General features: G+C 44.9%; 1 long non-coding RNA gene across 1 annotated transcript in view; it reads left to right on the forward strand.

The window, feature by feature from the left end:
* The first annotated feature begins 1,960 nt into the window (after positions 1-1,960).
* The window catches only part of LOC144732163 (uncharacterized), a 199,263-nt gene continuing 174,508 nt past the window's right edge, over positions 1,961-26,715 (forward strand). Inside the window, exon 1 of the long non-coding RNA XR_013588156.1 lies at positions 1,961-2,307. This is a non-coding gene — a long non-coding RNA (uncharacterized LOC144732163). The remainder of the gene's footprint in view (positions 2,308-26,715) is intronic.

Consider the following 26,715-nt stretch of genomic DNA (forward strand, 5'->3'; position numbering starts at 1 on the left):
TACAATCACGGCTACTATTAACTAGCAATAACATTACACAGTGACATTAATATAACCACCGCAGCACAACATTTCACTTCCTTCTAGCATATTTATCGCTGGCTCCACCGTCCATTCCTGCAATCACATCACCTTGCTTGCCGTCACTCTGGTTCGGACGTAACGTTGTGATCAGCCCCTTATTGGACATCTGTGAAAAAGAGCATTATAGCTCATCGGATTCCTCCAGTATAAATAGATGTTCTGATTCTGACTCTCGACTCAATGGATCATATCCTTTGACAGCGGCACCATCCACGTAATCAGATCTCGCAACTTACAATTCAGGGCTCTTTGTCCATTGGGATTGGAACTCACAACCTCGACTTCTACAACTCTGTCCACGTTCGATCTCAATCGAGTATCGTCGAGAAACTCTCCAACGGTCGCAACCACCATCGGCGCTTCTCATCCTCGGCTCAATTCCCTCGCCTCCCGCCGCTCGCTCCACTGTTATGAGACGCCACGTTGGCGAGATGTCACCTGCCTCGCCTGGTATGCAGGAAGTCGTGGGTTAGATTCTGACCCGGACGCCTGCTGTATATTTGGAGTTTGCGGTGTCTCTCTCCCCGTGGTCGCGTGGATTTTCATCCGGGTTCTCCTGTTTTTCCCTCCACATTTATAAACACGCGTTTAGAGTATTTGTTTGTTATACATTCCCACGTGATGATAAGCCACTTCGTTGAGTTTATCATTTGTGATAGCCATGTCGCTTCTGAAGAAGAGCGAAACAGCTCAGTGGGCCTCATCTAGTTAAATAAATGTAGTTGGGTTTATAGTTTTGTGTCTGTAAAATACTGCGTACGTTATAAGTGTCATAATTATTTACAAAGCAAACTAAGTGGATAGTTTTTGCAAGATAATTCTTTTGTTTAAAACGCTTCATACCAATGTGCTGGGTGAGAGGCGTCCCCAAACTGCGCAGGTCATGGCGGTTATTTATTTGACCATACTTCACCACGCCGGTGAGTGATGGGGTTCGTGAATTTCCCACTCAAGTGCAGTTCAACAATAAAGTTTGCTGCACTGCCTTTAATTACAAATAAATAGTTGCTTATTTAAACGAATTGGCGTTTGTTAAACATTACCGTTCACATAAAAACAAAATCACGAAAAAACTCCGTTATTTACTATACAAAACATGAATTCGTTGTTTAATTTACTTGTGCTAATGTATACGCCGACGATTATCGCACGTGGCGTACGACAATTTAAGCCGCCGATAATTGTGACGTCACGCCAGATTGACACCGCTCCGGTGACGTACTCGACCCGGGCGCGTGACGTCACCGCCGCGAATTGCCCCGGGTGGGTGACGGCGGCCCGTCGGGAAAAACCGTTACACAACAACAACTCCGCGGGCAAATGACGTCATCTCACACGATTAAGGTGGGGGGAGGGGTGGTTTGGTGGGAGGGGGGGGTATGGTGGGAGGGGGGGGTATGGTGGGAGGGGGGGATATGGTGGGAGGGGGGGGTATGGTGGGAGGGGGGGGTATGGTGGGAGGGGGGGGTATGGTGGGAGGGGGGGTATGGTGGGAGGGGGGGGTATGGTGGGAGGGGGGGTATGGTGGGAGTGGGGGTATGGTGGGAGGGGGGGGTATGGTGGGAGGGGGGGGGTATGGTGGGAGGGGGGGGTATGGTGGGAGGGGGGGGTATGGTGGGAGGGGGGGTATGGTGGGAGTGGGGGTATGGTGGGAGGGGGGGGTATGGTGGGAGTGGGGGTATGGTGGGAGGGGGGGTATGGTGGGAGGGGGGGGTATGGTGGGAGGGGGGGGTATGGTGGGAGGGGGGGGTATGGTGGGAGGGGGGGGGTATGGTGGGAGGGGGGGGTATGGTGGGAGGGGTGGGGTATGGTGGGAAGGGGTGTTGAATGAGGGGAGTGACATGACGTCATTTTCGGTAGCTCCGCCCGAGTGACGTCAGCACGAGCCCTCCCCTCCTCCCTCTCCCCCGCTTTGCTCCCACACGGGTGACGTCACGGCGGCGGCGCTTGTCCGTCCGCGCTCGCGTGTGAGGCAGTCGGAGCGGCTGGGTTTGAGCTCCGTTAACACATTTTTTTAACTGCGGTGTAGTCGCCACCTCCACCGCTGTTATTGACTCAACGCTCCCTCCTAAATCCGGTAGCCCGAGGGACGAGACTCGCCCTCGCTCGACTGCGAGACATCGCCTCGAAATCGGCGTTCCCCGAGGCTTGACGACAACGGCGGGGGGGGGGGGCGGCGTCCGGCGCGACCCGAAGACGTCCGGGCAAGTTGATCTAGCCAAGGTCGGTGTTCTCTCTCTTTAGGCCTCTCCGTGATGTTGCGACTTGCGTTGTGGTGTTTTCACGTCGTCCGTGGGCACGGGTTTGTATTGTTTGACCCTCGTTCCCCTGTCCCCTGCGTGCGGCCAAACGCGCAATGTACGCACGCGAGTTTAATAAAACCTCGTGAATGAAATTAAAAAACAAATACTCTTAAAGTTGCCGGGAGGAGGGTTTGGGGGGGGCAGTAGCTTCGTTAGTGGTACTCAAGCGACTTAATCTGCATGCGGCTTAATCTGCCGGTGCAAGCTGCCGTCCTCGCAGTGACTTGAAGCTTCTCGTTTGCCTCGCGATCGTCGCTTATTAAAACTGGTGTCTGGGGGCAGTCGCCGGACACTCAACCAAATAGAGGGCGATGCTTATGCACGACCGTAATCTCGGTCGATTAACAGCTGATGGCAGTCAACATTCCGTCAAGAGTTGTGGTGCTTGTGCGTTGACTTTGCACGCTTCGTCTCGTGCCTTGTGTAACGACGCTGCTGCTGCTGCTGTTGTTGCTGGATGCCCACTGATTGCGCGTAAGCACCGAGTCTGGGATGGTTTGTGTTGTTGTTGTTGCTGCTGCACGTGCGACTCCGTGTGATCATCCTCGTCCTCCTCCTCCACGCTCGGAGAGTCTCGCCCGCGTTGGTTATGGTTTTGCCGACGTGTACCGTGCCATGTGTTGCAGCATGCGCCGGAGGGGCTCTGTGCCCTGTGAGAGCGGTGGACCTACGGGCTGTAGGAGCCCTGCCTACGGGCCATAGGAATGTGGAATTGCCGTCGTTGCGGAGATGAGCAGCGTCCCGGGTTACTCGTTTGATTCGTTGTTGTGGTGGTGGTGGTGATACTGCGTTGGCAGTGAAGCAGTGCTTTTAAAATATCAATATTCAACGCCATCTAAAGAGGAAATCAGACTGCCCAACTGCAATGAGAGAGATTTAATGTTCTTTCGTAAGCGTTAAAGGTATTTTGACTTGCGTTAATCTCACACGGACAGGAATTTGTGCACTCTACCGTATATTCCCGAACATATTAACGTCGTTACCGTCACTGTGAAGTTGCAGATTTGTGTACTCGTGTATGTACTTATGCAGAATCATGTGTACGTTCTGCACGGTGCACTGCTGTTCGAAGCTTGGCACCTGAGTTCGATTGGTGAAGTATGGTTAAACAACCTCGTACCCTATCGCCGACGTGTAACACGGCGCGAGGGAGACCCGTTCAGTGGTTTATTGAGAGACTCATTCAGTGGTTCATTGAGAGAGCGTGGTAAATGTTATAACGGTATTGGGGAATATATATGTATACAAACTGTGTTTGGGTACACTCGTGTTGTAGTGTTCATGAATCGTAAAATGTTATTGAGTGTAGCCTTAGCGGGGCGTATTATAGTGATGGAAGTTTATGTTGTGAGTATTATAAGTGTTGATTGTATGCTTTCAATTTGTACACTTGTGATGTGTGGTCTGCATACACAGTGTCACACGTCGTCGGCTTTTTGCGAGCGATGTTATCCATAATAGAGGTTTTTGGGTTAGATCGCGTAAATATAAATGTGTCGTTAAACCCACCACCGCCCCACATAAATACGATTATTTATGCGTGCATATAAATAACATATGCAGATCCGTGGGCTTTTGTTTGTACATTGTACACTTAAATAGGATGAAATGTCTATTGTTTGGGGGGTGCATTTTTACAGAATTGTATATATGAATGGGTTTAGCACGTGTGTGTACGCTATCAACGGTCAAATTATGTATATTGCAAACATCACCGTGTGCACGTAAGTATCAACCTGTCAACCCCTTATCAGTGCCCCTACCTTATTACATACCAATTCAGACCTTATTGGTCACCCCGTGCCCTTATAAATCTCAACGTTCATCCTACAGTCCCATCACAAGAGAGAAACACAAACAAATAAACACATTTTTTTGCCCATACTGAAACGGCTGCACGCCGTATGGACCTAAAAACGACATTTCCTTGTATAAGAATATATGGGTATAACGTTATGGGTTGACAGGTATAGAAGTAGCACATTTACTGTGTATTGTATAAATGTATACATGCACTTGTACGTTTCCGCACGTGCATATTTACAGTACTCGTGTGCACACAAACGTTGGCATACGTATATCATGTGGTACGCTACCATAACCCACGGTTTTTTCTGAAGAAAAATCTGTGGGTTATGCGACCACTTCTGTCATACAGAGTTTGCATTAACTCAGCTCCAGTAAAGTGAGATTAAAGACGCATTCCACATGACATGTCTAGGGAGTTTTTGTCATTGTGCAGTGTGTTTTGCTTTTTTGGCAAGTATTCTATACTATGCTTTACATATCTCTTGTGCTGTTTATTATACTCCACGCTCCATTTGTTATTTGAATTATGTTGGCACATGTGTATAGAAATACAGTACAGACATGCGATTACAAAGCACCAGAATAAGCAGTAAATGTAGCAATGCTGCTTATAATGCTTCGGTAATTAATTTGTCTCGAGTCTTTTGGAAGTTAACCTGTGGTTGTCCTATAGTTAGACTGGCACCTGTCGTTGGAATGTGGAATTTATTAATATGCTGTTCAATACTCGTTTGAACAAATCGCATAGAGTGTCTCCATTCTCACAGATCACATAAGTTAATCGGAGTTGAACATGGATAGTGCTTAGATGGGTGACCACCGTGCATAATGCAGGTATCGGAGGTTGCTGTGGGAATACGTTGTCATCGGAGAACAATGCACCAACATCTTGCTGTTGTATTGTTCTATGCTCTCCAACCCGCACTGACCAGCATTGAAAAGTATGGTCCATAATCCTCACATTTGAGCTGGGAGATGCTTTGACTCATAAATGGGCGCAAATTAGGTGAACATCAATCATTAATTCGCTGTGACGCTTAGCAGCGCAAGGCAAGAGAAAAGCCACGGGTCACAAACTCGTTTAGCAAAACCAATCTTAAGTCGCGTGAATCACCACCTACATCGGGAATGCAGGTAAACAGATTTAATGCAAGTCCTGTCTTGGACCCACATCTATCCCGCCGCCAGTAAATCGTTCTTGGTTTTAGCGAACACATGCATGGGTACAAGGGGGTAGTTGGAAGCTGGGGGGATCTCGAAGGGATTTACGCTCGCGTTACAATGCAGCGTTGTGCCCCTGGCGGCAAAGAAACTTGCACGCGACAATCGAGGGCACGGGCTCCTCATGCCCGGCTGGTGATTGAGCGCCCATGCCCACCCCTCTCTACTGAGGCATATGCACTGTACGTGTTGTGGGTTTAAATAAATTGTAGCTCTTGGCCTAGCTCGGAAATCCGCAGTCACTCGCCTGTGCCCTGTGTCAATAGACCGGCAGAACCCAACACCAATATACAGGTTCGGGTCATGGTATCGGGTTAGTTATTGGCAAATCAGAAGCGTTTTCATATTATCACACCTAAAGGACTGTTGGGCAGTGCTCAGCTTTATTGCTGACCTTGAGCCAGTGGTGGAAATTCCACAGTTGTGTGACAGAGGCTAAGTGAGATAATAAAAGAGTCGGTGTTCTCGCAGCTCATATGAGCATTGGGTCAGTGTTTGTTTCCTTAACTGGTCTTGAACCAGTGGTGGAAATTCTTCATTACTGTGGCAGAGGCCCTTCTCCCCTTAGGGCAACCAATGCTTGCTTACTTTCTAAAATGTGTTTGACTCATTGCATCAACCACAGGTAGATACATATGTAATTGTAGTGATGCAGAGAAAATTAATCTTTGAAGTGGTTAAGAGTAAAACGATTATGGAGAATTTAACTTCTAAAGGATATTCCAGGCTGTGTCTTGGCAAATAATAATGTGCTGTTTACATTACAGAACAAAGTTTCATTGGAAGGGACTAACAGGCAATCTATTAATCTGGTATTAGTTGACTTAAGTGGGATTTGCATGTCAGAAACAAACACAGGATGTCTATTGGCACATGCCTCTAATCTGGCACTTTAGAGGTGGGATGTGGGTATATCATGCACACTCTATCATCTGCACGAAACTCCACCTGCAAAGTTACTTGCTGACCTGTACGAGACAGTTCACTGAGTAGGTTACTGGAAAGCTATCCATTGGGAATTGAGTGTTATCTCTTCTTACGTGTGGGTTGCCTATGGACACCGCAGATTCTCCTGCACGCAAAAATACTCATTCAAAAATTAGCCAAATATTCCAAGTGGGGGGCCTTCCTGAGACTTAGCATCGGCTTTCTCGGCTAAACAAAAAGGACTCATTACTCATTATAATTGATGCTACTACTATTACGTTTCAGATTACGGTGTTTTACGATGCGGTGCAGTGTGAGCACTGCTCACTGGTCATCGGGTTGCTTGGCATATTGTCGTGGCGGCGGAGATAAATGGGCAGAAGAAAGTTGATGCGCGCGCAGACTTGTGGGCTGAAAGCCAACACGGCGCGTCCCTGAGATTGCCGGAGAGATTTCAGCAGACGCAGGCTCCTGCAACGGGTGAATGCTGCTTCGCCGAAACATCTGCCGCTGTAATGTTTTCCTATCCTGCTGGATGATGGCCTGGGTGGGCGACCCACCCGCCACTGCGCAGATTCCAAAGTGGCTCGGCAGATTGAGCCTTTACCAGACAAATGCCGAAAGGGGTTGGCAAAGCCTGCTGTAAAGCGGAAGTCAAATTCTCAGTGATGCCGTTCGTTTGTTAGTGTGCCAATTTAATGCCCTACACTTTCTGTGTTTAACAATTATCCATGGGGGTCTGATTTTGAAATGACATTTTCAGGCATACAATTTTGGTAAACATTAAAGAACTGTTTTGGCAATAGTGTATATGTGCAAACCAAAACATTTCACTGTTTTTATTATGAGCACTGCCGAATAACAAAACACAGTTTGAAGCGGACGTGCGGGGCATAGACTCTTCTTCGCCGTAGTTTGGGAACAGGGAGATTAACTGATAGCTTGTGAAGCCCTAACTTTGAATCAATGTGGAGGCTTTTTCTCTGCCCGCAAGAAGGGGATTCGCCCCAGACGTTCGTTTTCTGTTTAGTTTTATGTCATCGGGCATAAGGCAGTGTTCATTGTGGTGGTTGTGATGTTCTTTTGAGATGGCACACACTAGGCTGTGTCAACTTCCAAGCTAAATGTAACTGCAGTATAAATAAACACGTTATCGCCATTATTATGTAACGTGCATAATGTATAGCCTCAAATGCATGAGCGGCTAAAAAAACTGGCATTCCACGTTAATTTGCAATTTCGTGTTGTAGTAGCAGCGCCAAATGCCGTGCCGTGGGTGGTCGTATGCAATTTTAAAAGAAACTAAAACTTTATAAACATTACTTGCGCTGTTCGGTGGGCAAGTCGCTGCCGTGGCTGCCTGGCCCCTGGGGGCCTCTGTCCGCCTACAGAATTGCCAAAATCGTTTGCATCGGAGTGTGTTCAAAGCAAGCGCGGTGCTGTAGATCCACTTGTGTTCCTAGAGTGTCTCCTCTCATATGAGTATGGGGAGTGGTGTTCATCTTCACTGGCCGCCCGGAGACACTGGATGGAAACTCCCCTTTCCTGTGGAAGGAGACAGTCTTGTTGTGGTGTGATGACTGTTGATATTACAATTACGGTTTTCATTTGTAAGCCTGACAGAAAAGATGAAGAGTTGTGGAATTACAAACTTTATCGTAAACTAGAGGTGAGTTGGCTAGGTTTCTGTGAGGTTAGAGTGCTGAGTCAGCACCACTGAGATCCTGAGTTTGAATCTGGTCAGCCGCCTGTGATGAAACCGTGTTCTCAAGTTTATGATTTAATGACCTTAATGGATAAGCGTTTAGGCATGAGAGAGGTCGAACAGTATCAGTTGCGTGGATGGAGTAGTTTGACAAAAATACATTTTAGCCGAGGAGTAAAATATGAGGAATAAAGATGACATCAGGGATATGGACTCACTTGGAAAACTTAATGTCAGAAATTTAGTAATTAAATACAAGATTGCATAATTTTTTTTATCAAGTAATTGTATTAGTGTCTATTTTATTATATCATGGGACCTCCTTTGCCCTTTGGTCTAACACTGTTTGAGACGAGGCTCAAAAGAAAGCTGTCTCTGGTGTGGACCAATCAGTTTCAAAGACAATGCATATATTATCAGAGTATTTTTTTGTTTGCATTCTGACCACAAGCATTGTGGTTAATGCAGACATGATTCCTTGTTAAAGGTTTCAGTTTGGTGTTTTAACATCTTAACACCTGTTAAGTTGCCAGAAAAAAGGGGAAAAACCTATTATCATTATTATAATATGTAAATAAAAATATCATGCAGTCTGGTGGTGCTGTGGTTATAAAATACCATTTCCAATTCGAAAGGTGCAACTTCATATTATGTTGAGCGTTGAGTCAGCCTATCTATCATTCCTTTGGGGTTGACACGACAAATACTGATTTCCTGGGGATTTATCTTGGGCTGACTAATTCGTAAACCTGGCCCCACATACCATGAGAATGTGGAATTTCCACTGCCTGTTCAGGGTCACCACTGGATACGAGTATCACCCTAAGCTGATTTGAGCAGGTAGACACATTGAATATTAACAGTAGGCTAATAATGCGGTATATTCTAAGCAAATTATGCATCTTCATAGTATGCTTGTGGAATTCCTATGGATTCATACTTTTTCGGGTTACCGTTTGATAGTATTTACGTTCAAGAAATAAAGGCGTGGGAAAAAATGTGCGGTTTGTGGTAATTCATGTGGCGTCGCTTTTCCCTCGCCTTATTCTGCACCGTAGCCTGGAGGAAAAGGCTGCCGAGTTCCTCCCTCCGCCTACTGTTCAGCGCACGCGCACACGGACACAAATTGCGTCCGTCGCTGCTGCCTTTCGCGCCGGCACGCAATGGCAGGGGTACGTTCAGCTCGCCCGAACCGTTCTCGGTCCAGTTTTTATCACAGGGACCGGGCTTGTGTTGGTGCGGCCGATTGTTTATTAATGGCCCTCGTTGTCTGAAATGGGGAAAGCAATTAGCTTAACAGGAATGCGATCGCCCAGGTCTAAGCCCGTGGGCTAAGAGTGCTGGGGAACAGTCAAAGATTGTGTTTATCTAAGGTGGACCTTGTTAGATGGTCCAGTGGAGCGTTTTTGCTCTACGTCCGGTCAGGTGACTGCTCGATTCACAATAACATTTGTGAGTAAAATTCTGGTTGGGACTCTGTGGTCGATACACTTAATAACTTTTGCGCATCAACAGAGGTCATCTGTAGACATCCTCCCCCCTCCTGCCACGTGAATGTGGAATACCCACCACTGGCTCAAGGCTGGCTATGATAGAAGAGTGCCATTCCGTTGCTTGTGAGCCCATTTTGTTTTGTTTTCAGTGGAAGGCTGCCTCTTTTTGCACTGGGCAGGTTACTTGTTTTTTGGCTTGCTTGAAATGAATTCACCCAACCACGCACGGCTCAATGTCAAATTACAAAATGAAATAAACTGTGATGATCGTTAGTCCCTGAAATTGTAAGGAAAATAGTCCATGGAACATTCCACGTGTTATTTCTTATTGCAGTGTTTATATGAAGGCATTTGCTTGTTAATATATGGTCCGTTATTTGTTACCGCGATAAATTGTAGATTTGTCATGCATTTGTTCTAAGCAAACACTACGTGCACATCCTGGATAGACTTGCAGTGACTTATCAGTGGTAGTTGTCTGTTAATTTGGGAGTTAAATAATAGACTTAAATTAACTTTGAAGCAATTTTGAGGCAGGCAGCTCGGCAGCGAGAGCTGTTTAATCTTACTTACATAATGAACGTCGGCAGGCTTGTGCACGAGGTTATGCTTATGAATTAATTGACATTATTAATAGTCCAGCCCCCTAAGCCCATGCCATATTAAAAGTAAAAACTGCATACTGTAAGTTTTGTGCAATGCCTTAATTTGCGAGTGGCCTGAGAGCCGGACGGTTATCCTCCTGGCATATAATTCTGTCTTTAGAAAGGACTTGTGATTAGTTGCTGCGCCTTACTTACGGTTCCCCGGCGGAGCGTTTGATTCCTTGTGAAGATGATGTGAAAACCATCTTGGGCAATGATAACACTGGTCAACAAAAAAAAATTCTGGCCTGGACTTTTGCAGCTGTTTTAGACTAATTTCAGGGTGCTGATTCCAAATCTGATCTCAGATTTGCTCTTTCACATCTAATTTCTATACTATCGGCATACCCCATTTTCATTGATTTTACCCGAAATTAACTCTGTCACTTATGATTGCAAGTTGTTGCGAGTCAGTGACTGCTTTAGTGTTAATATATCGTGCTGTATTTTTAGGATAGTGTGTTTATAATATAATTTTATGTAGATATCCACATTTATTTAATATTTTTCTGCAGTTTTTTATTGAAAATGCAATATTTGATATCTCACAAACCTGATGTGATGGACAAAAACTGATGCCAGATTTGGAATCAGCAACCCAAAATTACCTTAAAACATTTGGAATACCTTATGCCAGAAAAAGTGTGTTGACCAGTGTAATGTGTCTGCCATTGTCTTTGAGTTTGTGAAAACAAAAATCTCCATTCTCAAATGAGCAGTGGTGCAGTGCTCCTCTCCATTGGTGGTTCTACTGCAAATCAAAGTCGTTGTCTCATGCCAGCTCAAACGAGCGTGGCGTGATGCACTTCTCCACTGATGAGTTGGAGCCAGCAGTGGAAGCTCCAAATTGCCATTATGGGGATCAATCTCTTCATAGGATGACCTCGGTTGGCTTCCTGATGAGTGATGTTGAATGGGAGTACTCATCCCAGAAGCATGTTTGGTAAGGTTTACTCTTGGGCATAATTTTTAGCTCGCATCCTTTCGATTATGAATCAGGTGCTTTACCAACTGTGCCACCTGACTCGATTGCCTTCATACGCAAATGTACGGCCCTAGTTCCAGACACTATTGGATTTTCAGACCACGTCAGTTGGTGAATGAGAGGAGCAAATGCAGGAGCATGTAAGTAAAGTAAAACAATAAAATGTTCTGCACTGCCCTCTGCTCCCCACCACATAACCAATCCAAGGAATATCCAGGCTCAAAATCCCTGCTGAGTTTGTTGAGATCTGACACGATCAGGCTTGTTCCAGGTTACTAGATCATCGGCTATCTTTGCATTCTCAGCTGTAAAATATGAAACCAGTTAGGAGGCAGCTTGCCTTGGGGTCAAGTGAGGCTATCCAAACTTCCAGTATGAAGCAATAAAAACGTCCTTTGGTGGCAAAGTAAATCACTGTTCATAATACAGGTTTTTTTGGGTTAGATCGCGTAAATTTTTTAAAATATTTTTGCGACCTAACCCAATAAAACATGTAGTATGGATAATATTGGTCGTGAAAGCCTACGTTTTAAACTAAGTAACTGATGCAAGATAGACCGAGATTTAATAAATACATGGGATGAATAAAAATCATATACATTGGATGTACATTGTTGAGGCTCAGAACGAAGATCTTTCGAAATGTACGCACAGGAATACGAGGGCAGTTGCATAAGCAGAGTGTGTAGTGTGGTGGGGGGTGAAGGAGGGTGCCCAGTGTTACTAATAAAATCTGTGTGCTGTATTCCTGTCATCTGGTAGTGGGTGGCAACATGCCTGAGGCCAGTCCCCATGTGCGACCGGATTTAGGCTGCAAGCAGGGCGCCACATAATAGGAGGGAAGATAAATTCAGCGGAGGGTTTTGGCTGTTTGTAAGAGTGGAGGATTCTATTGCTGTCCTAATGCCCGTTTTTTTAATGTCATGAGCAATGTTGTGTCGACTTAGAGGCTTATGAATGAATTAACTGGGAGGTGCTATCAGAGAGATTCTCTAGGTCAAATATCCTTGGTTTTAAAGTCATAATTTGACCAAGGGCTGTGTGATTTAGTTGAACAACATATTATTAGCTGCATTTAATTGTTACACTTTTTAGCATCTGCTTGAGTCGGTGAGTTCAGTATAAATACATGATATGATTGCAAACACACTTCGTCCACCTTTGCATCACCTATTTGCAAATTCATCACATTTCTTGGTGGGTGAAAATCGTTAACATGCCTCGTGTGAATAGATATGATGTGTCTGTATCAGAGTAAGCAGTGTGTCCGTGGTTTGCGCACGATGGATCCTGAGGCAATTAATTGCCTTGGAAATGTGTTGCTTCAAACCCAATGGGTACCAAGCTGGAATTAAACTGGGCCATTGTATAAGGCCTTCCCATGTCCCATTTCCACAATTTCTGTCGTGGGCTCTATTGGCCTTTGAGAGGCCCGAGAGCAGCCTAGAAACGGCACCACGGGCCTAGCTTTCATGAGCAGCCATGAGACTCGGCAGCCTCAGCTCCGTTCGCTCCATTTCTCTGACCCTTTTCTCCCCCTCTAACCACAAAGTGGAAAGGAGGGAGAGGGGGTGTGGTAGTACAGCGAGTTGTTTTGTTGATCCTGAAATGACCCACGGCTCTTACCTGGAAATACCTACCCTGGATCCCATTATTCGTTTAGCATGGAACCTCCTGGTTACACCAGCCCACAGGGGATTATTGTGTCCGTCGTGCAAGAAGGGGGTGGGGAGGGAGGGGCTGGGAGGGGCTGGGTGGGGAGGGGCTGGGTGGGGAGGGGAGGGGCTGGTCACCCCGTGGTGCCCTTATAAACTCAACGTTTAACTTACTCATGCCGGCTTGTGCCCGCCCTCACAGTCGGCCATATTTGCGGAATACACCACGCAGCCGTTGACCCTGGCCATTGACCGAGCAACCCAGCGTTCCTACCAGCTCCCTCTGCAGGAATGTGTTTCGTTTAGCATGGAACCGTACGTGATCATTTTGCTCAAGTTGGGCTGGCGTGCGAACTGGGCTACTTGACCCATCCTGACCCAGCACAGATCCCATTGTCTGTGGAAATAAGACATCACGTGCAAGATGTCATTCTCGAGCAGCCAAGGACTGTTATAGGCTTGTCCCCTAGTTGAAAAGTTCCCCTGAATTTATAAGAAATGGGAAACAGTTTGAACAGTGCTCAGTACGTTGGCCCGGTGGCAATCCGTACACGGCTGGTACCGTTCGACTGGTTACTGGGAGCGGCCCAGGGATTTCTTAATCCAGAGCGTGTTCTTGGCAGAGGGGGCTGCCCTGTGCTACCATGACTGTAGGCAATTAATAAGGGAAAGTGGTTTCTCATTCACTGTGCAATCATTGCCTGTGGCAGGATTACATAAAGCGTTTTTTTAAAGTGCGCACATGCTATTTATTTTTTAATATTTGTAAGGTGGCTTGCCAAAACAGTTTTAACACCTTTTTGTATGTGCTGTAGCTGACTTTAAGAATACTAGTTTCACGTACGCTTGTTATTGTAATGTAATATGTTTTCATTAAATGCGAGCGCATCAACTGAGTCCACATACATTGTATGGCCCATTTCTTTAAAAAAATATTTGGGCGTAAGAAACAATCAAGAGAACCTGGAGAACACCCACCAAATGATTGGAGATTACACCCACAGATACGGTCAACAGCTTAACTCTTCCATAATAGATGTTATGTGGGTTAGATCGCGTAAATATATAAATGTGTCGTTAAAACCCGCCACCACCCAACACAGCCAACGAGTAAGGGTTGTCACGTGAACAGAACGTGGCCAATTCGTCACTAGTACAGCACTAACCAGTGTGTTGGAGAGCCAAGCGACAACATTTACAATCTGAGTACGACGTTTCGCCAGATCTAACCCAATAAAACCCTCTTATGGATATTGGTCGGCGAAGGCCTACGTGTTAAACAGCCTAACTTTTACTGCGTTTACTTGAGCCCATCAAACTCGATGAATCACAGCTCATAGTCCAACTCTCCAGGGCACACGCACACTCTCTCCTCAAGTCCCCCCACATCATTAAAAGTGGTCGATTCTATCAAAATTCGCTATTCATTTTACGCCACAGGATTACGCGGCGATGACAGCACTTCTGTTCCAGTGAGCCTGGCAGTATTCACCCTGGGTTTGTGTTCCCTTGAAGACTGCGGTTAGAGACATGCTTATCTCGCAAAAGTGATTCAAGAATCAGTTTCAGAATTAAGTTCAGTTGTTTTTGGGTCATTTTTGTGAATTGAGAAATTTTTTTGTTATCTCCTATGATTGGATTCTGGGCAATAATAGCATTATAAATAAATCGTAACGTGCTTTCCCACCTGATGACGGACGCTTGTGTTGCGCCTGAAACGTCGTGATTTCTTTTATTTTATACTCACGTGACTTTACAGAAAGAACCAAAGAGATGAAAAATAGTAAGGTGTGTCTTCTTTTACACGGCCATTGAGCCTTCCATAACAATGTTTCCCAGTAGCATTTTTTTAACGCTGGCATCCCTGGCCAATATTTTTACTCCACTGAGTCTCATCGGCAGGGTTGCGGCCAATTAAATGGATGATGTTTCAGCTTGCAAATCGAGGCAGATGTGAACAAGGAGTGCGTTTATTCCTACAGTATGTTGTTGTTATGTCTGTCTGCATAGATATCTCTGATTAATGTATATCTCATGCAGCACAGAGTTTGTGACATTTTCCTGAATTGCTGCCCAATGACGATTAAACAAAAAATGGAAAAACCGCCAAATGAAATGTGAATTTAAGCAATGTATGACGAAATGAGGCTATGAATTTAAAAATGGGGGATTTCACGAAATACCGGTACTGTGGGGCATGATTGGCCTTTGGTGACTTCCCGAGCATCTCTAGTTTCCAATTTTCCAAAGAGCTTCTTTAACAGCTTTGGATTATGCGAAGGTACGATAATAGCAAAAAAATCATATTAAGTAACATTTTTCATCGTGTCCCCCCCCCATTCTAATCACGTTACAATTCCCTTGCCTTCAACTTAAGTGATATGTTCATGAAGGCTCGCTTATTGGGCGTTGTGCAAGGGGACGCGCATTGGAAATGGATATTATTAATACGCCCATTGTGGAGGCGATTCCTAACGAGGCGTCACTGCAGCCAGAGTGCTCGACTCCGCTCGGAAGATTGTGAGCTCAAATCCTGATTTAGGACCGATTCAGCCTCCTGTTCTTCTAGGCCAGTGGTGTCAACCCATTGTTCTACTGTCCTCCCAACCGACGAGAACCTCCCTTGCCTCATCCAACATGGTTCTGAGACATGAATGTACAAATAGTGGACGACACATTTTTCACCAGTTGTCCATTTTGCGAGGTATCTGAACTAGCTCGTAACTACAAGCAAATGAAAACATTTCAACGGACGCTCTGCGTGGCGGATTTTGTTCACCCTCGCTGGTTACTCCTCTTGGTAACCGCATTGTTTACGATCATTGAGTTTAGAAAGGTCTTTTATATAATTCTAGGTTTACCATATGGATTAAAATTTTATCGCAGTTATTTTCTATTAGCAGATTCATACGTGACTATTCACCAAGGGCTCTCACGCATGATATAATTTCACACATTTATAAATCACCTCACATACTCCCTAGGGCATTGCCGCCGGTTGAGAACCACTGCTCCAGGCTGAATAAAATAGCTACCGATTTGTAGGACATCGACATTGATTGTCCTCCAGCTTACAGACTTGCCCCCGTGGCATGAGAAAGTGCAGTATATATTTCGAGCCACTGGCTCAATGGAGATGAGGCTCATTCCATTGCTTGTTTGAGCAGGGGGACACTTTAACTTAGACTTGAGTGTGCGGCCACTCGGCAACACACGATCGCAGAAGTGTGTGTGCACGCGTGCGTGCGTGCGTACCCACTGGCGTGTACAGGCACACGCGTGTATGGCCTCGGGGCGTGTGTTTTGCGGTCCGACCGTAATTAAGCCCATCAGGCTGAGCGGCGGTGCGCAGAGCACTGGCATTGCATATAAAATGACCAAAGGAAGACTCATTAAATCACAGTGACCTCCTGGTTATAAAAGGCTGAACATGTCTCTACATCGGATGAGATAGTTGCATTTTCGAGACGGAATATTTTTTTCAAATTTTAATAACCGTGAGTAGTTTTACAAAAAGCTGCCTCGAAAATGTAAACTGATGCATCGTGAATTTTGATTTAGAGCTTTCGTGACTGCAGGGATTCATATTCTTGGTTTTTTCGGTAAAGTCACGTGGAAGGGAAACAATAAAATATAAAACAAGAAAATTCTCACGACGTTTCGACTGCAACACAGGCAATCATCATCAGGTGTGAAAAATCATCAGGTGTGAAAAACACACCTGATGATGATTGCTTGTGTTGCAGTCGAAACGTCGTGAGAATTGGATTGTTTTATATTTTTATTATTTTATTGTTTCCCTTCTACGTGACTTTACCGAAATAACCAAGAATATGATGCATAGTGTTTTCATTGCAATTAATCTAAACTAGCAAAAACGTGTATTTTCTCCTCCATTCTTGAATTCAGTGATTTATTTATCGTTGTCAAGGCAATGTCTTCCCTTGCAGCAGTTTGGCAAAGAAGGCTTAATTTTAGTTGTGCAAAGGAATTTCTGGTATGTGCTGGAAAACATTAATCAAGAAAAGCACCAATATTTTATGTTTTATCACTTTGGATATGTTGTAATTCCTGGATCTTTGCCATTCCAGATCTCTCACAGACCTTGTGTCATATTAGAGACTGACCCTGGAAAATTACGCCCCAGGACTACTACAGTAGCTTCAAGAGATGCAAATTGTGCTCCATTATACGCTGTAGAGAGCAGTTCTTCAGTGAGCAAAAATATTCGTCTTCACAGGTGAATTTGGTACAATTAAGTAAAAAGCAAATTTTATAACCGTTATTTTAAGCAGTTACAGCGAACTGGACTAAGCCCATCAACTCGCTTACACTTGAGAACTTAATTAAATTTCAGATGGTTTCCCAAATTTTACTGCCGAGATTTCGGCAGTCCTGGCTCATGCACTTTGGCGTGGATATTATTAACCTTTTATCCAACTTGCCTTCTGAATCTGATCACTGCGTTGAGTTCATGTAGCAAGGAATGTTGCTGTCGTACCAGGTTGATGGCTGGGGTGCCACGGTGGCGAGATGTTAAATACCTCGCCTGGTGTACAGGAGGTTGTGGATCCGACCCCGACTTTGACACCTGCATATTTGGAGTTTGCATGTTCTCGCCGTGGTTGCGTGGATTTTTCTCCGGGTCTTCCTATTTTTCCTCCACATTTAGTAATATGCATTTGGAGTTCTAGATTTGAAGCTTTCGTGACTGCAAGGATTCATATTATTAGGTTTTTTCGGTAAAGTCACGTAGGTAAAACATAAAAATTAATAAAAGTAAAATAAAATAAAAATCACGACGTTTCGGAGGCAACACAAGCCTCCGTCTTCAGGTGGAACCGTCACAGCCACGACAGCTGTCTCAAGTAAATGAGAGATTGCAGGAGCTACCACTCCGTTTATATAATGGTTGGAGAGGGGGGAAGGGGCAAGTGCAGCACACTTTTTATTCATATGGTGTGCTGCACTTGCCCCTTCCCCCCTCTCCAACCATTATATAAACGGAGTGGTAGCTCCTGCAATCTCTCATTTACTTGATACAGCTGTCGTGGCTGTGACGGTTCTACCTGAAGACGGAGGCTTGTGTTGCCTCCGAAACGTCGTGATTTTTATTTTATTTTACTTTTATTAATTTTAATGTTTTACCTACGTGACTTTACCGAAAAAAACTAATAATATGCATTTGGAGTATTTGGCTGCGATGAATTTTCACGTGGTGATAAGCAACTTCGTTGAGATATAATTTGTGATATCCAAGTTGCTTCTGAAAAAGAGCTGTACAGCTCAGTGGGCCTTACCTGGTTAAATAAATAAAGTTTAGTTTAAATAGTTTAAGGTGTGTTGGGACATTGTGTCTGATGACTAGTGACATTTCGACAGTGCTATGCGTGCTTGTGCTTCACAGCAAACAAGGGGCTGAATTAAATTAACTGACTCTGTGGCACTTTTCTGCTCAGAATTAAATTGTTCACCCCCTCTCTTCTTGCATGAGTTTCCTCCGGGGTTCTGCGGTTTCCCTCCCAAAGCTCAAACAAAACATACGGCATAACTGCTTTTCATCAGACATCCCAATGCTTAAAAATGTACCTGCAAAATTACGTTATTGTGATTCGACATAGCAGCTGTATCCCCTCCTGTGAAAACTCTCCAGCATCCTCCTGAAAAAGTGTCTGGAGATTCAGTGAGGCGCTTTCCTGGGTAAACAAGCGTAATCATTTGTTGTCACATGTCGCCCAGAGGGTCAGAACAGTCCCTAAAATGCGATAAAACGAGCCTCTGTTCTTCCCTCTGCACACCTTTGACTTTCAAATCCTCATCGACAAGGATAGTGAGTGCAATGCAGGCTCTGAACCTAAAGCAGCACAGCGCTACGCTCACAATTATCATAAGAGCCTTGTGCCTGTCAACAAGCATGTATTACTGCGCAAGCCTCACTCTTCAAAAACCCAGCATGAAGGAATATTTATAGCCCTTATTAATAAAACGTGCAAGTTTTAATCCAGGTGACATGCCTGTAGGAAAAGTTCTGTAATTAGCAGAGCCGCTTTGCATGTTGAAACGTGGCATTTGATACATTTTGTTAGTTTATTTGGTGTTATGGTTTGTTTAGTTCTCCCCATCTGAGTTTTGCTTGCAGCGTTTGGGTTTTGCTTGCAGCCTCTGGTCATGTTTGTCTCACAAGCGGCACAAAAGAACCCTAAAAGAAAAAGCATTTCAAACAAATTTTCCACGGATGCATGAACTGCTTGAAAGGTTCTTAGGAGTCAGATTTGACCGTGGAAGCAGAGGCTTAGCTGATTGGCTAAAGGCCACACTGTATACCATAGTGGGCTTCTGAAAAGCTCCAGAACGGGCACAGCAACGGCAGCTTAAACCTCTTCGCTGGTGTGCTTAAGCCGCTGTTTGGTTCTGCTGCAATCGAGAAAACGTAGCGTCGTAAACGGCGCTGTACACATCGCAGTGAATTAATGTTGCACTTTGCTGCGGCACGCCGGCTGCGAGCCATATTTTATTCACTAACCTTTTAGCGGATCGCTTTCCAAGAGGCTTGGCCGCAAAAAGGCTACGTTCTTACGGTGGTTAAAAAAAATATGGAGGCGGCTTCCGCACTGCAGATGTAGCAGTAGAGTCACTGCCAAATTCGCAGAGGGACGATCCAGACGCACAATCAAAATCGTTCGACGTGGCATTAGCACCGATGCCTAAAGATTTTATTTTTCACTTTCAATCCTTTCTTTGGGTGCCACTTATAATATTATGTTTTTATGGTTACTGTGATCTCATTTTTGTCCTTTGGCACATGGCAGCATGATGAAAGGACTGATTGAATCTCGGGAAAGTGTTGACATGTACTTTTAATGTCATTCTTTTCATTGATCGCGAACCTATATGAAGAAATGAAGTTGGTATTTCGGTTTGGCTGTTGAATTTTGTATGCCCGTCACAGTTAAAAGCGTTTCCTTATGTCAGAAACACACTTGATTGAACACCGCAAACGAAATGCTTGAGTTTTGGAGTTGCATAATACACATTTCAATTCACACGCACATTGTGTTTGGGTGGGCAGTGGTGTGATTGGTGGATCGGCTCAGCCCATCATCCCTCTAGGGGCTAATAAAGTGATTACCAGTTTGTTGGTTGGTTTTCCTGTATGAAGATCTTTGGCAACATCTTTTTTTAAAGGAATGTCCTTTGGAAAGAACGGCTCTGACAATAGGAATGTGGAATTTCCATCACGAGCCCAGGGTGAGTGACATAGATGTGTACTGCCCGATGCTCATTTGAACTTCCAGCCACTTTGTTGACTGCCATTTGTTTCCCAACAAACCCAGCAGAGCCATAGCCAATTGGGCAGTGATAACGCAGTTTCTTTGTCCCCACCGTAGCCATCAAAACAGTAACGTACAGACCTTTCCCTGACGTCACCGCACTCCGTACCACAAGCTTTTTCTCCTTTCGCACAGAGCAACGTGGAGCAGCGGAGATTAACTTAAGTGTTAACAAGCCATCTTATCAAGGCGTTTTACTCCTGCACGTTAACATGACAAACTCACGCCATTGTTATTGGCAACGGGTTTGCTTGGCTTTGTCAAGGTGCGGCAGGTAAGGTAGTGATGCATACCGCGCTGCATGACTGCAGAGGTCTGCCGTAGCCATGCAAATCGGCTCGGTTGCTACGCTTGCTTATTTGCAATCGAAGCCCTTGTGAGCTTCACCGCCGCACTGTTGATGTAACTTAGGAATTCTTGTATTTGTTTAAAGCAATCGCCGCTGCTCTGGGATCCCATGCGGATTAAGCAGAGTTCCGGATTAGGCAGCACTGGGTCAGTGAGAGTTTTTTCTGTCGCACGTGTGAGATACCTGTCACAACAAACGGTGATTGGGAGCACGAACAGTGATCGCCACAGAGCCGACACCCATAAGACACCGTGGCCTTGCTTGCATACTCACTTAGTCGGCTTATAAATGACTACTTGATGTACTTGTGGTGTGACAGGAGAACTTATTGCACCTGCCGGGGGAAACTTTTTCTTGCCAAAAACCTTGAATTATTTATCAGTCGTAGTGCCACTTATGACGCAGCCCTCTGCGTCGTGTTGGAAATGTTTGTTCCGTACAACGATCATTTGTGGACTCTTGGGGCCTGTATTGGCATTAAAAAAAAACCCCGTGAGATTGTGATTAACTTGATACATATTTCTAGTCCACGGTTGAGCGAGTGACATGTCCGTTCAGTCAATCGGAGTTGTGGGGTCTACACGTCAATACTTCGCCATTCTGCTCGGCGCCGGTTGCTGCAGGTGGGCGACATAGACATTGGAGCATAGTACAGTGCAACAAGGGCTTTTGCTGCACTGATCAGTACTCACAACGTAGCCCAACAGCAGCCTACAGCACGTGTTTTATGCTTGGTGATCCCAAGTAACTGGTATTGGCCAAACATCCCAACGCTGAAAAACAAATGTTGATACTCCGTGAGGGTGGGGGGGGAGTGAAACACGCATAATAGGAATAACCATAAACACAAAAATGTAGTTTTACCCCTCTCAGCTTCTGACATCTGATAATATCGGGCCCATTCTGTGTGATATAGTCACGTGTGTTGGGATATTGCCCACTTATAAATAAAGATAAAGCATCTTACTTTGTTTTAGTGATGCCGTAAGTAAACAAATCTGTTTTAGACGATGGCCCTGTATTTCTTAATATGAAATGAAACAATGCAGCTCTAAAAGATTTGGCGATATCGGCACCCGCCGTGATGCACGCTTGCCGTCTAGATGAAGTGAGCCCCGACACGTTAATGGGGTACGCTTCTGTGAGCCCCGTGCTCGCTTGCAAATCAAATCCATCGAGATGAGCGTGCCCCCGGTTAGTAATTTCAGCGCAGAAAAAAAATCCACTCTCTTCAAAGCACGCATTCATGTCAATGCGGGGGGGTAGGGGGCTTAGAACCCTGTGACGGCGGACTGGAGTAAGCAACGTGGCAATGCTCGTTGTGGATCGAGGCGGATTAGCCTGTGATGGAAATTATTGAAGTGTGATGGAGGGCCGCTCAAGTGGCCCAGGCAATGGAAAGAGGCATTTAAAGTAATCTTTCATGCGAGCCAGAAAATATATTGACTTTTATCGCCATTGATATTTGTTTTAAGTTCCCTTTTTTTATTGGCGGTCCTCATTCACTGCGGGGTTGTTTTTGTTGCCTCTGTAGTCACCGGTGCCGCAGTAGCGGTAGTTGAGTATTGAATTATGCCGCCACTATAAAAAAAATGCCATCATTTCAGGTTGGTGTTAATATCCCGTGTGTTCTTCTGGGTACTCCAGTTTTTCTCCTACACGCCAATCATTGGTGTATACATGAGACGAAACATCCGACGGCAAGACCTTCAGGAAAAAAAAAGAGTTCACTCAGTGATGCTTTCTTAGGTAAATAAATACGGTCTTTATAAAGATTATAAATAGGTCTGGCATTGTTGGGTTATTGTGACAGGTATTCGAGTGTTATATAATCATTAAAGTGTTGTATGTTAGTAACTTGTTATACTGTATTTCGCTTATGTTAGTTTCATAATTTTTGTTGACAGCTTCCTTTTTCTTACAAATGTCTATGTTTAGATTTGATGTATTAGTCATTCATAAACTAAATATCATCATCATCTGCAGTGACATTTTTTTCCATGAAGTTCCAGTTAAACCGTATCTGCTTTATTGTAAACGGTGTACTTCAACTGGAAGGGTGTGCAATCCTGAAATACGAGGAAGTTGGCATGTGCTGCACTTGACGGAATATAATGCCCCCTTTTCTCAAAGAAGCAATCCTTCACCCTTGATTGATTAATTGATTGAGAGATTGAATGGTGCTCTTTACTTAATCAGGTGAAAGCGCACTTCCATTTATTATTTTTCTCGATGAGGGTGGCAGTAGTTTCAGGCATTCGTTCTTAGCTGAGGATCTAGAGAACTCTTAAGTGATTGCAAGCATCAAGAGGGAGTCTGAAAAAGGCTAAGAGATCTTTACAAGGATCTAAAATATGCAAAGCGACCTGTGAACACAAAGGAAGGTTACGCGTGCAATACAAAGACAAAAAAACAAAGATCCCCCATATAGCCTGCACAGATTGTTGGGCAAGTGCTCTTAGCGAGCACCTATGAAGGCCAACACGGCTAATAAGGGGGTGGGTGGCCAGCACCACGCCCGGCCGCCTTTGTCTCCCCAGTGACGATGTTTAAACACCACACTTCCGTACTCATTTGAGGATGAGTCGACCTAGGGGAAGCCCAGAACCGGTTCAGATAACCGTCACCGGTGTTGGCCGTGAGCGGGAATCAAACTCGGGTCGCCGGGTTTGTAGCGCAGCGTAGCGCTAACCGCTCCACTACCGCGAGAGTTACATCCACAACAGCACCTCCTATCATCTTACTGCTGGTCTATCTTCAACCAGTCTTAGTCTTTCGTGTGTTCTCATCTGCCTTTACGACTGTTCTCATCTGCCTTTACGACTGTGAAACACTCAGGGTCAAAGTATCTCCGTGCTCGGTTGAACATGGGCTTATGCTCATATCACTTATCAGTAAGTGCTGGAAATTGCATATTTCTGTGGTGGGGGTACAGTTTCTCCAAAATACATATTGTCTTGTCTTCCTCGAAAGCGGTACAACTCGTTAAATGAAGCTCTTGACGGATGATGGTGTAAGTCTACTCACAATCGGAATTCGAACTTGCGACTTTATGACGGCGAGTTACTCCTACCACAGTGTCCAGCCTTCTTGACGCAACGCTGCTCTCTGTAAAGTGGGTCCCGTCATATTTTTTCTTTATAGCAGTTTGAGCAGTGGAGAAATGTTTTCTTAACTGACCTATGCTCCTTCTCACCTTGTCTTTAACGTGTGTGTGCGTGCACGTTGGCATCCACGCAACCAATCGTACGCATACCATTGTAGCAGCTGATCCATTGACATGGAGAGCACTCTCCTGTTCGCTGCTGTGTAAGCCAAAAGCAGGCGGATGTAAACAGTGTGGTTACGTTGATGAATTGCATAGCGAGTGTATTCTCGTTTAAACTATCTGCTGCTGGTCACTTGAGTAACTTTAAAGCGTGGTAAATACATCTGCTCGCAATATTAGACAACCCAGTTTGGTGCAGATAAAATAGTGACTACATTAAACCTCCATCCCGGCTGCTGTGTTGCCTCGTGTCGTGGTACAAGGGGTCAAATGTATTTTCAATGGAGAGCATACATTATTTAGGTGGGAACAGGGCACACATTTTCTCTCTCCGTGTAAGGGGTGGAGGTGGAGCGTGTGGCAGCGGGTGGTAGTAGGCAGGAGGTGAGCTCGAATCTTTTACAACTAATCTTATATTTCCTCCCATTTCCTGCATTCTGCACTTGCAAGCGCGCGAGGACGACAAAAAATTCCAGTGCTTTTCGCGAATGAGGAAACCCAGGGTTTTTCCTCCTGCGCTGCGCGTAAACTGAGCTCCGATGACTGATGCTGACACCCACCCACCCCACCCCAGAAAACACGATGAATGTCGCTGTGGTGCACGGCGGCGTGTGGGTGTTTTTTAGACAAGGGCATTCGGAGAACTGAAAAAAAATACGTTCAGCAATCTACGTGGGCACAAAAAGTCCACAGTGTTTCCGTGCTCTGACGTGAACATTTGCCAATGCCCTTTTTCATCGGCGGTCATGAGCCCTCGGCGGGGGATTTTCACATTTCTGTTTCTGGGGGGTGGTGGTGGGCTTGCCTCTAAAATAAGATCAACCACTGTTGAATTTTCACCAAAGTCATACCCATTTTCAGCATACATACATACATAGATTTTATCCAGCCGAGAGAAATTATTGGCTGGATTGACTTTCGACTGTGATGTCAAATACTGACTTTCTGGTAACGATTCAGGTGTTCTGACTGCTATAAGGTCACCGAGACGGTTGTGTATACACCGTGTCACGTACTATATACATATTTACATTAGTGAGACGTATGTGTATGTTCATCTGTTTGTATATCCCTGTGAAGCTTTTACTTCTATAAAAATGGGTGAATATTAAGCACGGAGGTCTCATTGTAATGAAGAGCGACTGTTGAAAAGTTACAGGATAATGAATTATGTCATTCGACCATTCATAAAAGTACTAAACACATGGGAAAATTTTCCAGCAGTGTATGAAGTGTAAATCTAAAAACTATTTTTTTAGTTTAACACGTAGGCTTTTGCGACCAATATCATCCATAATAGAGGTTTTTTTGGGTTGGATCATGTAAGTATAAATGTGTCGTTAAACCCACCACCACCCGACACAGCCAATTAGTAAGGTTTGTCACGTATATTGAACATGCCAATTCGTTACTTGTACAGCACACCGGTGTGTTGGAGAGCAAATCCACAACATTTACAATCCGAGTTCGACGTTTCACCAGTAATTACAGCTACCATCATCAGGCGGACAGCCATGTTTGTAATTACTGGCAAAACGTCGTAAGGCCCACTGAGCTATATTGCTCTTTTTCAAAAGTGACCTGGCCACAAATGTTTGCTCAAGTAAGTGGCTTATCACGTGGAAATATATAGCAGCAAAATACTCTAAACGCATGTTTATCAATGTGAATTGAAAAATCGGAGCACCCCGAAATAAATCCACGAGACCACGGGGAGAACATTAACACGTTCCTTCGGGCAGGTAGGAACTTAGTTGGACAGCGCATTCGTGCACGACAGACAAATATGCACGACAGACAGACAAATAATCCCTGGTGGGCAGTGTGGAACCTGTTGTTCCTACCTGTAAAACTCCAACTATACAGGCGTCAGGGTTGGGATCGAACTCACGACCTCCTGTATACCAGGCGGGGTAGTTAACATCTCGCCACAAGTGTAAGGTAACTGCCAGACTGCAGCTTACTCTCGCAAATGTCACAGGATCTAGTATGCCCATTTTATTTGTCCGCAGATAGTGGGAATTTAACCATCGGCTCCCTGCAAAACCGGCTTACATGATGACAATGAGGCTGTCGGTATCCATGTTAAAAGTAAAAGTAATAAAAACAAGCACACACACAGTGTACTGAATATAAATTGTCATTCATGAGTTGTTACTGAGAATCGCGCCGTGAACATTGCCTTTTTGTAGGATGCGCCTACCGCTGCTGCCTTGAGTACACCTTTGTCAAGTAAACCAACAGCAGGCAAGTAATATCGTAATGCAACTGCGTGGAGGTTCATGTAACCCTGACTGACAGCGAGCATTGCAGTTGCAGAACACCATGTGGCCTGGGGTCAGAGTCTGCTCAGATCATTTAATCAGTGTAATTCAGCGTCTCGAATATTGCGCTGCCTGCGGACACAGAGTAGTGGGGCCTTCGTTATGCATGCATCACTCAAAGACGTATTTATCTGAAGCCACCGCCGCATTAATCCTGCCGGATGGCACTGTGGTCGGAGAATTGACATCCCAGTCGCCGGTCAGCTCAGTTCCTCTTCGCTGCAGATAAAGTGAAGTAACACTTTGCGGTCAGTCAACAGTGTTTGGCGTAAGGATAGACCGGCACCCACCTTGGTTAATGTGGAATTTCCGGAATTTGGCCAACGGCCACCGACCAAGGTTTTGCACTGCTTCATTGGCTCATTGTAGCACATGCATCTCTTTTTTTTTCCATTTTACTTTGACCTTCACATTACGCTTCCATTTAACTGCATTTCACATGTCAGACTGTATTCATTGCAGTGACAGAAGTACACTGGCAGTGTATTTTATCTCTCTCGGTTTTACTGCACGCTTTGGGTCTGTTTATTCACAGTGACACACGACTTAAGTCCGATTTGCTTTTATTTATCTATATAGGACTCATTTGTAAACATACCATGTGCCCTTTGCGCCTG

Source organism: Lampetra planeri, chromosome 41 (assembly GCF_965212315.1).
Source record: "Lampetra planeri chromosome 41, kcLamPlan1.2.h2, whole genome shotgun sequence".
In the NCBI taxonomy this organism is placed as follows: Eukaryota; Metazoa; Chordata; class Hyperoartia; order Petromyzontiformes; family Petromyzontidae; genus Lampetra; species Lampetra planeri.